The following is a 9,485-nucleotide window of genomic DNA, read 5'->3' as shown; positions in this document are numbered from 1 at the left end:
GCGATTTTTTCTATATATGGATTTGTTGAAGAAACTGTGGTCAAAATAATGTTTTTCTTCACTTAAATTGTCATAACTTTGCCAATTCTTATCGAAATACAAATGTCTTGGTGTCAAAAGATAGGTGTAAGAGTGGGTTACAACTTTATGTTAAACTCTAGCCACCGGGTGTATCGGATGGACAGAGGGGGCACCAAACCACCACCTCGCCCGTATAAAACTGGACACTTTTTTCAGAAATTTTTTTTTTTTTAAATACATAAGCAATATAAATACATAAAAAAGTTATTTTAAATTTATAGTAAACCACCAAAATATACGAGAGGTGAATGTTAGCAATAGAGGTGGGTGTGGTGGCGATTGGTGTATCACACCCAATGATAAAAAACTACTTTTTTTTTTTTTTTTTTTTTTTTAATTTCATTTTGCCGTATAATACTATTTACAATGAAAAAAATCGTTTACATATATAATAAATGGCCGGAGCAAGAAGAAGACATACTGTCTTATCACCGAGCCCCGTTAACATTGAAGCCGTCAGTTAATATTACAATTTAAAAACTTTAAACATAAAAGTAATATATATATATATATATATATATATATATATATATATATATATATATATATATATATATTTCTACAAAGATATATAAATAAATAAGTTATGACTTTTTCACAAAAAAAAAAAAAAAAAAAAGTAGATGAAAACCTATTCAGTTTATATATTTTTTTTATTATTTTATAATCAAATTTTAAAATAAATATTTTAGATCGAAATTTTTTCCTAATAAGAAACGTTTACATACTATTTTGAATTGTTCAAAAGATATGTTTTGAAGAATGTTATTTTTATTAATGTTTTGAAAAAATTCATTCCATAGAAATGCTCCACGATATTGAATTTGGAATGAACTGAGTTTGAAATAGAATCTTGGAACTACAAAATTATCATTTGAAAAATTTGTGGGGTACTTATGAGAAATTTTAGTAAAGTAAGAGTGAAATATATTAGGCGACAAACCATGTTTAGATTTAAACATGAACAGCATTACTTGATATATGTTAAGTTTATAAACATTGAGTGCATTAAGTTCCATTAAGAAAGGCTCTCCATGAGCAGTTCTCTTAACGCCAAAAATAATTTTGCATGCAATTTTTTGTTTACTATAAATTTTTTTAAGCTTTCCATAGTTGCTACTTCCCCATGCAATATTGCAATATGATAGATAACTATGGATAAATGAAAAATATATAATTTTTAAAGACTTGATATTAAGAAATGGTTTAACTCTATATAGAACAGAAATATTTTTGGAAATTTTATTTTCAATAGATTTAATATGAGATTTCCATGATATATTTTCATCATTTCATTGGGTAATTTTAGAGGGAGGTGATCACTCTTACTAGGTTTATGAAACAACAAAAATTTAGTTTTCAGTACATTTAATGAAAGTTTATTACAAATAATCCAATCATTAACTTTTATTAGTTCTTCATTAAATATTTTAAAAAGATCTTTTACATTTTTATTTGAGTAAAAAAGATTAGAGTCGTCAGCAAACAAAATAAGATTTAAAGTCTTTGAAGCTAAATATAAATCGTTAATGTACAACAAGAATAATAGTGGTCCTAGGATGGATCCCTGGGGAACACCACAAGTTATAACTTTAGTTATAACTTGTGGTGTTCCCCAGGGTAGGTTATTGTTTAATACTCCATAGAGTTCTAGTTTTTCTATAAGTATGTCATGGTCAACTGTGTCAAATGCTTTTGACAGATCAATAAAAACTCCTAGTGTATAACAATCATTATTGAACCCATCGGATATATAATTTATTAAATCGATTACTGCATGATCCGTTGAATGTTTTTTTTTGAATCCAAATTGTTTATTATACAGTATTTTGTTTTTGGTTAAATATTTATTAAGCCTATCATACATAATACGTTCTAACAATTTTGAAAAGCATGGTAAGACAGAAATAGGTCTATAATTTGACATAATTGTGTTATCGCCAGTTTTAAAAATAGGTGATATTTTAGCAATTTTTAATTTCTCCGGTACAATACCGGATTGTATTGAAAGGTTAAAAATATGAAACAAAGATGGTTCTATGATATCGAAGATTGCTTTAACTACGTTCACGCTAATTTGATCAATGCCAGCGGATTTATTATTTTTCAGACTATTGTACGCATTACGCACCTCAGTTATATTTAAACTAACTTCTTTCATAGATATATTGGTTAGTTTTATATAGGATTTAAAATTTGTGGTGTTTTTTGGGATTTTACTTGCTAAATTTGGGCCAACTTCAAGGAAATAGTCGTTGAGCTTTTCAACGATGGTTTCTTTATTACTGATCATTTCCCCATCAATTATGAGTTTTTGTGGCAAATTATTGTTAGAACATCTTTTTTTACCAATTATCTGGTTAATCACATTCCAAGTTTTTTGAGTGTTTCCTTGTGTTTTTTTTAGCATCTTAGCATAATAAATTCTTTTAGAGTGTTTCTTTGTTTTTTCAAATAAACTTTTATAATTTTTGTAATTTATTTCATTTGTGAATGATTTATGTTTTAGATATTTTTCATAAAGTTTTTGTTTTCTCTTAGATGATTTAAGTAAACCTTTGGTCATCCAAGGGCTTAAAAGTGATTTTGAATTTAAAACTATTTTTTTAGTGGAAATGCCAAATCGTAATATTTACAAAACTGCGCCAAAAAAAGATCATACGCCTTATTTGCCTCTTGTGATTGTAATATAAGGTCCCAATCAATTTTTTCTGATAAGAAATTTCGAAAGTGCAACAGGGAGTTTTCATTGATCTGTCGCATTTGGATTGTAGATTTTAAAGCAGAATGATTATCAGTTATATTATTTGTAATTAAGAATATTGGGAAATGATCTGTTATGTCAGTTTTGATTATACCAGATTCTAGGAGGCAATTATGAATATTATTAGTAAATATATTATCAAGTAATGTTGATGAAGTGTTAGTTATTCTGGTTGATTTGCTTATTGTTGGAATTATATCATGTTGAATTAAGGTATTTAAAAAGTATTGAACATTTACATTTGAAGAATGATTTAACAAGTTTATATTGTAGTCACCAGTTAAGTAAACGTGTTTCTTTGTTATGTTGGTGTTGCTTAAAAAATTTTTTAAATAAGATTTAAATATTTTAAAATTCCCACCTGGCTTTCTATAAATAGAATTAATGATAATATTTTTGGTTGCTTTATTTGTTATTTCGATGCACAACGACTCACAATCTGTATCATTAACATTGACGTCATTACGCAATATAAAGTTAATAGATTTGTGAATAAAGATACTTACACCGCCACCAACGTGGGTTTTACGAGGTTGGTGAATTGATACGTAGTTATTTAATTCATAATTGCAATTTTTTTCATTGCTTTTTAACCACGTTTCCGTGAGACTAATTATTTTAAAATCGTGGTTTAGATCATGCAATAATAGTTTTAGATTATCAAAGTTTTTATTAATACTTCGAATGTTTAGATTTAAAATTGAAAAATTATTTATTTTTTTTCTAAAAAATTGAGTAGATTCACGGACTGAATAGTATTCACTTACAATGTTTTTTTCATTGAAATAGTCATCAAAGCTGCTATTTTCCTTATTAAAATTAAATAAAAAGTTGTCATCCATTTTGAAAAGAAAAAATAATAAAATAATTTCGTAATCACGAAAATAAGATATTAAAAAATTAAAATACTAGGATATTAAATTATTACTTTTCCTTGAAGCCCAATCGCGTATGATCAGCTTATCATACGAGATGGTTGCAAACTTTCCTGCCGCTCGTTCGATTTTCATCTGTTCCCGTAGATTCTTCCTAATTTGCACTGTCTCAGCGCAAAAATCTTCATTGATATAGATATTTTTACCTTTAAGATTAGTGGTCTTTTTAAGAATATCGATTTTATCCTTAAAGTCCAGAAGTTTTATTATTATTGTTCTTGGTTTAACTGAGTTTTTTTGGCCAGTTCTGTGTGCCCTTTCTATTTTAATGCCTTTTAGACCTAAATAATTTTCAAAAATTTTATTTACCTTCATTTCGCTGTCTTCCCAGCTTTCCCCATCGTTTTCTTTAACTCCGTCAATTCTCAGATTGTTCCGCCGTGATCGATCTTCCATTTCTCTTAGTTTACCTCTAATTTTAATAAATGCTGATTCGTTACTTTGAATTGCGCTTGTTGTTATACACTTCTCTTGTGAATTAACGACAGACCTAATTTTTTCATCTATTAAGTGTTCGTGAAAATTTAGACTCACTTTAATATCTTCAACCTCTTTTTTTATTGTTTTGATCTGTTTACAATTTTCTTTAATATTTGATTCAACATTATCTAATCGCTCGTATAATATTTTTGTGCTACTACTTATAATGTTTAACACATTCTTTTCTTGTTGTTTTATCATGCTTTCAGTTTCTTTTTTAAACTCCTTAAACATTTTTTTCATCATTTTCTCTATTTGATCGATTGTAACTGCCATAATAAATATATCGAGTATATATATATAATAATAAAATAATAATATTATATATTTTATAATAAAATAATATCTAATACGAAATAACTTTTTGGCTTTATAAAAACGTCTTGCTTGCTCAATGTTCAATGTGCGGTGTTTTATAATTGAATACAAAGTTTATTATTGATAATTGACATTTAACTTGGTAATCATTTGCATATATGTTATTATTTTATGCCTATTACACAGGGACTAAAAAGTTTCAGTATGTGTTTTTTTCCGACTTGATTTTATAAATATTTATATCTTTACTATAATGAGTAAAATTAGTACACAATATAAAATTATGTTATACAATCTTACGTATAAAAGTGGTGTTTCTATTACAAAGGGGCGTATGCCCACCACCTGCCTACCTCCCCCCCCCCCAAACCTCTCCACCCAACCTAAAAAAAATAAATATTTTTTTCAAAATTTGAACAATAAATTTAAAAGATAAATTAAAAAATTGGAAATAAATTAAAAAATAAATTCATACCAGACAACCACCAAATATGGGAGGTTAATGTAAAACTCACGGTAGATATGTTGATGATGTTTTAGTACTATAATATCAAAAAATGTTTCAATTCTTGAAATATCTGATTGAATATTTAAAGTACAACAACAAAGAAGTAAAAAACATATTTCACTAGATTAAAAGATACATTAGTGGTGCATCCATGGTCATAAGAGAGTGGAGTTTAAAAGAGGGCGTATCCAAATATGTCATAAGAAAGAAGCATTCTAATGCCCTTTCCACTTCTTACCAAAAATTATTATTTAATTGGATATATATTACAAAAAAAATTATACAACTACTAATGTGGGGCTATAAGTCAATTGGCTGTAAAAAACATGTCATCTTTCTAACCAAGTATAGCAAAAACCTATAATAAAGTCTTTCATGTGATTATTACATTAACAGAAGTAAGGACCATACAGTATAGTTAACGAGCTAGCCATTTTGTTTGGTTAACAAACAAATTTTCTGTTTCAAAATAAAAAATAAATAGAATATTAAAAAATAATAATAATAATATAAAACTATTTTAAAGAAAATACAATATATTTTTTCTTGGCTTTTAGTGAATGATTAAAATAATTAATTCCAAAAATGAAACTGTTTTAACCATTTTTAACGATAGACACCACGTGAAGGTAAGCCAGAGCCGTCTATCAAAAAATTTAACAAGTCACAACACTTGCTGTATTATTTAGGCAAGTCACAACACTTGCTATGTAACTAACTAGGCAAGTCACAACACTTGCTATATTATTTAGGCAAGTCACAACACTTGCTATATAATTTGTGCAAGTACAACACTTGCTGTATTATTTAGGCAAGTCACAACACTTGCTGTATTATTTAGGCAAGTCACAACACTTGCTATATAATTTATACAAGTCACAACACTTGCTGTATTATTTATGCAAGTCACAACATTTGCAATACATTTTTGGCAAGTCACAACACTTGCAGTGTTATTAAATTAATTAAATTGCAACTCACCGGAAACAACATCAGCAGCAAGCTGGATCTTTTTCATGCAATAGTCAACAGCTTCATTATCAGTTTCATCATCTTTCCAGTAAGAAATGGTGTAAATGAAGTCATTTTTTCTTTTATTAACTTTTTTTACTCTGCCGCGATATAAAACACTTTTGCATGTCTTTGGATCGTACCATTCATGTTCTAGTTTCTTCCCAACAATTCTATCTGACATGACATCTTCTAAATCAAATAGTTGGTCATTGGATAAGTGCTTATATGAATTAATAATCTCTTCAAAATTTAATTTAGATAGGTCACGCTCTAACTTTCTTTTTTCTTTTTCATCCATTTTTTAGCGCTTGATTTTTTGTCTTTTGCAAATCTCATCTCCTACTTTGCATCGATAGAGTCGATTTGTAAATCTGTTTTTACGTGCTACATTAATTGACCATTTAACAATCTTTTCTCTTAAACTTAAATCTAGAGTGTCTAGATAGTCGACAGTCCTATTCTTTTTTGATCTAAGTTTGCAAGAGATATAGCAAGTTGTTGCATTAGTAGCCCGTACTTTTGCATCACTAAACATACCCATTAACTCTTCACTATCTATATTGTGAAGCCTTGCGCTAGCTGTTTCCTCTTTAAATGTCTCTGTCACAGTTAGTGAAAAATATCTACTATATTGTCTATTTAAAACATCTTCCACTGCAATAAGACAGGCCGAAGTCATTTTAAGAAGCTCTTCATCAACAGAGCATAAATTTGTTACTGATTCTAAAATATTTGGCTCTAGCGGTTGTTCAAAAAAATCTGTCTTTCTGCAAAACAAACCAGCTGGATTGGATTTGCATGTTTGAATTGTTTGTATAACATTTTTCACAACCTGGATACCATCAACATGATCAAAAGTTGCTTGCTCTGATGTAACATAAAACTTTTTCATCCAGGGTCCAGTAAGAAGTTTTCCAAATACTGCAAGTACACACATTTGTTTGATTGCGGTTGCACTACAAAATACTGTTCGAAGAGTTTCTTGTAAACTTTTACACTTTACTGTTCCAAATGTAAGATATTGTTTAAATTTACTGTGATGCTTCATTAAAATAAAGCAAGTATGGAAAAGAATGTGAAGTCTGTTTCCACGATACCTAGGAATGATACCTCGTGGTAAATCATTATTATCTAAAAAATTTACAAAGCCTTGTGGATCGCCATTAACATCTTTAAATCTCATTTTGTTTATAGCTAAAATAATCAAGGTTGCCATGCAGTCATTTCCAAACAATTTGCATTTCTCATTCTCTAGAGACTTCAATGCTGTACGGCATGATATGGTAATTGTATCAAGAGGGTGCAAATGGCAGTTCAGCTCATTTAGAGTTTTCCCCCAGGTTGCACATACTTTGCTTATGGTAAGATGATTAACAGTAACTCGGTCAGACATTGTGTTAGAAATATTATTAATAATTGAATTACGAGATTCGTTATAGCTGCACAAGTAAAAATGAGAATAAATAAAAGCCATATGATCGATGGCATTACATATATGGTTTTCATAATCATCAGCTGTCCCACCGGGTAGTTGGTCCAGAGCAACAACTAGGCATTGATCTTTTGACGTCAAATAAATACTGTTAATATGAACACCTTCTTGTGTTGTAGCATCAAACCCAAGAGTAAGTTGACTATTGTTGATTGCCCATTCAGCTGCCTGCAAGCTTGAAATACTGCCAAGCTCCCGAGCCATTTGTTCAACGCTATTGCGGTGTGGAATATCAGAGAAAGCAAAACCCATACATTGTCCAATTTTTTGAATGAGAACAGGAATGTGACCTGTTGAGACATTACATATTAACAAGTTATAAATAACCATTCTCATCTGTAACGAATATGTCTTTCCATCTTCATTTAAGTTCAAAAGTGTGGTTGTGTTCTCCTCTTTTTGAAGCAAATCGTTTCCAAACTAGCAATTACTTTTTCCTTTGCCCTATTATCTGTGTTATGCCTGACCTTTATTTGATGCAACTTTTTTTTTGCATTAAATTTTAATTTTTTTATTGTAGCTGTATGATTGCGAATTTGTCGAGTATAATAATATGTTTGCATTTTTTTCTTTAGTTCTTTTAATTCCGTTCTTAAACCTCTTATAATATCTTCTTTTCTTTTAACACTTTGTCTTAAAACTTTTAGTTTATATGGCATAATATTTAAATTAGATTTAACTATAGCTATATTTTTTTTGTATTTCTTGGAAGAGGTAGCTAATTGATTAGCCAAATTGCATAACCGACTCTTCAATAGATTTTCTCTAGTTGTCATTTCTTGTCCACAAGTGTCACTATTTTGAACATGATTACTACAATTGGCTGTCGGTAAAAGCTCAGAGTATTTCTCTGATAAAGACTTTTGTGTTCAACTGAAGGTAAATTACTTGGACTAGACAGGGATCCTTGTGTCATTGTTGAGATTGATGTATAGCCTGTAAACAGTTTATTGCAAAAATCAACAAAACATTTATAGTCCCTTTTAAAATTATGTCTCCATTGTTTTGCTACATTCACTACATTTATGATATGATTTGGGCAAGTGTTGAAGTTAAAAAACTTATTGAGTTCTTCTAAAGTTTTCTTATGTAACTCACCGCTGTTAATGAAAACAAAAAGTACATGCCCGTTTCTACACTTAACGTTTGTATCTTTAGACAATTTATTGTATAAAATACACTTGTTTCGAGTTATAATATCTATATAATGATGTATTAACAAAGTATACACTTTAAAATATGGAAACGTACAAAACCTACATATTTGTTTGCCATATTCACCTAAATACCAATTTTAAATTAAAACATTTACTTGAAGTTTATATTTGTAATGATGTATCAATTAGTTATATGTTGAAAAATATAGAAATCTATGAAACTTACATATCTGCTGGCCGTACTCACCTAAATACCAATTTTAAATCAAAACGTTTATTCAAAGCTAACAAGGAATACTAACACAGCATACAAATGCTTTTAAATGATATAGTAACTAAAACAATTTAAACTAAACTTACTGGTTGTTTGTTCTAATTTGTCTACAGAAAAAAAAAGTGACTTAATAAAATGTAAGAATTAGGTATACAAAAATACAACTAACAACAATCTACAAAGGCATAATAAAGAACTGTATTTGAAAACTAATTGTAAATGACTAAATACTAAATTAATTCGTATAATAGGGATATAACTAACTGATCCTCTTTAAAGCAAGTTCATCTTAACAAATAATAAATTAACTTTATTTTTACAAAGTAATATAAAAATTTGCATATAGTAAGTCATTTGTATATATATATATATATATATATATATATATATATATATATATATATATATATATATATATATATATATATATATATATATATATATATATATAATAAAAATAAC

Source organism: Hydra vulgaris, chromosome 13 (genome assembly GCF_038396675.1).
Source record: "Hydra vulgaris chromosome 13, alternate assembly HydraT2T_AEP".
NCBI lineage: Eukaryota > Metazoa > Cnidaria > Hydrozoa > Anthoathecata > Hydridae > Hydra > Hydra vulgaris.
The sequence above is the reverse complement of the archived record's forward strand: the minus strand, read 5'-3'. Positions refer to the sequence as shown.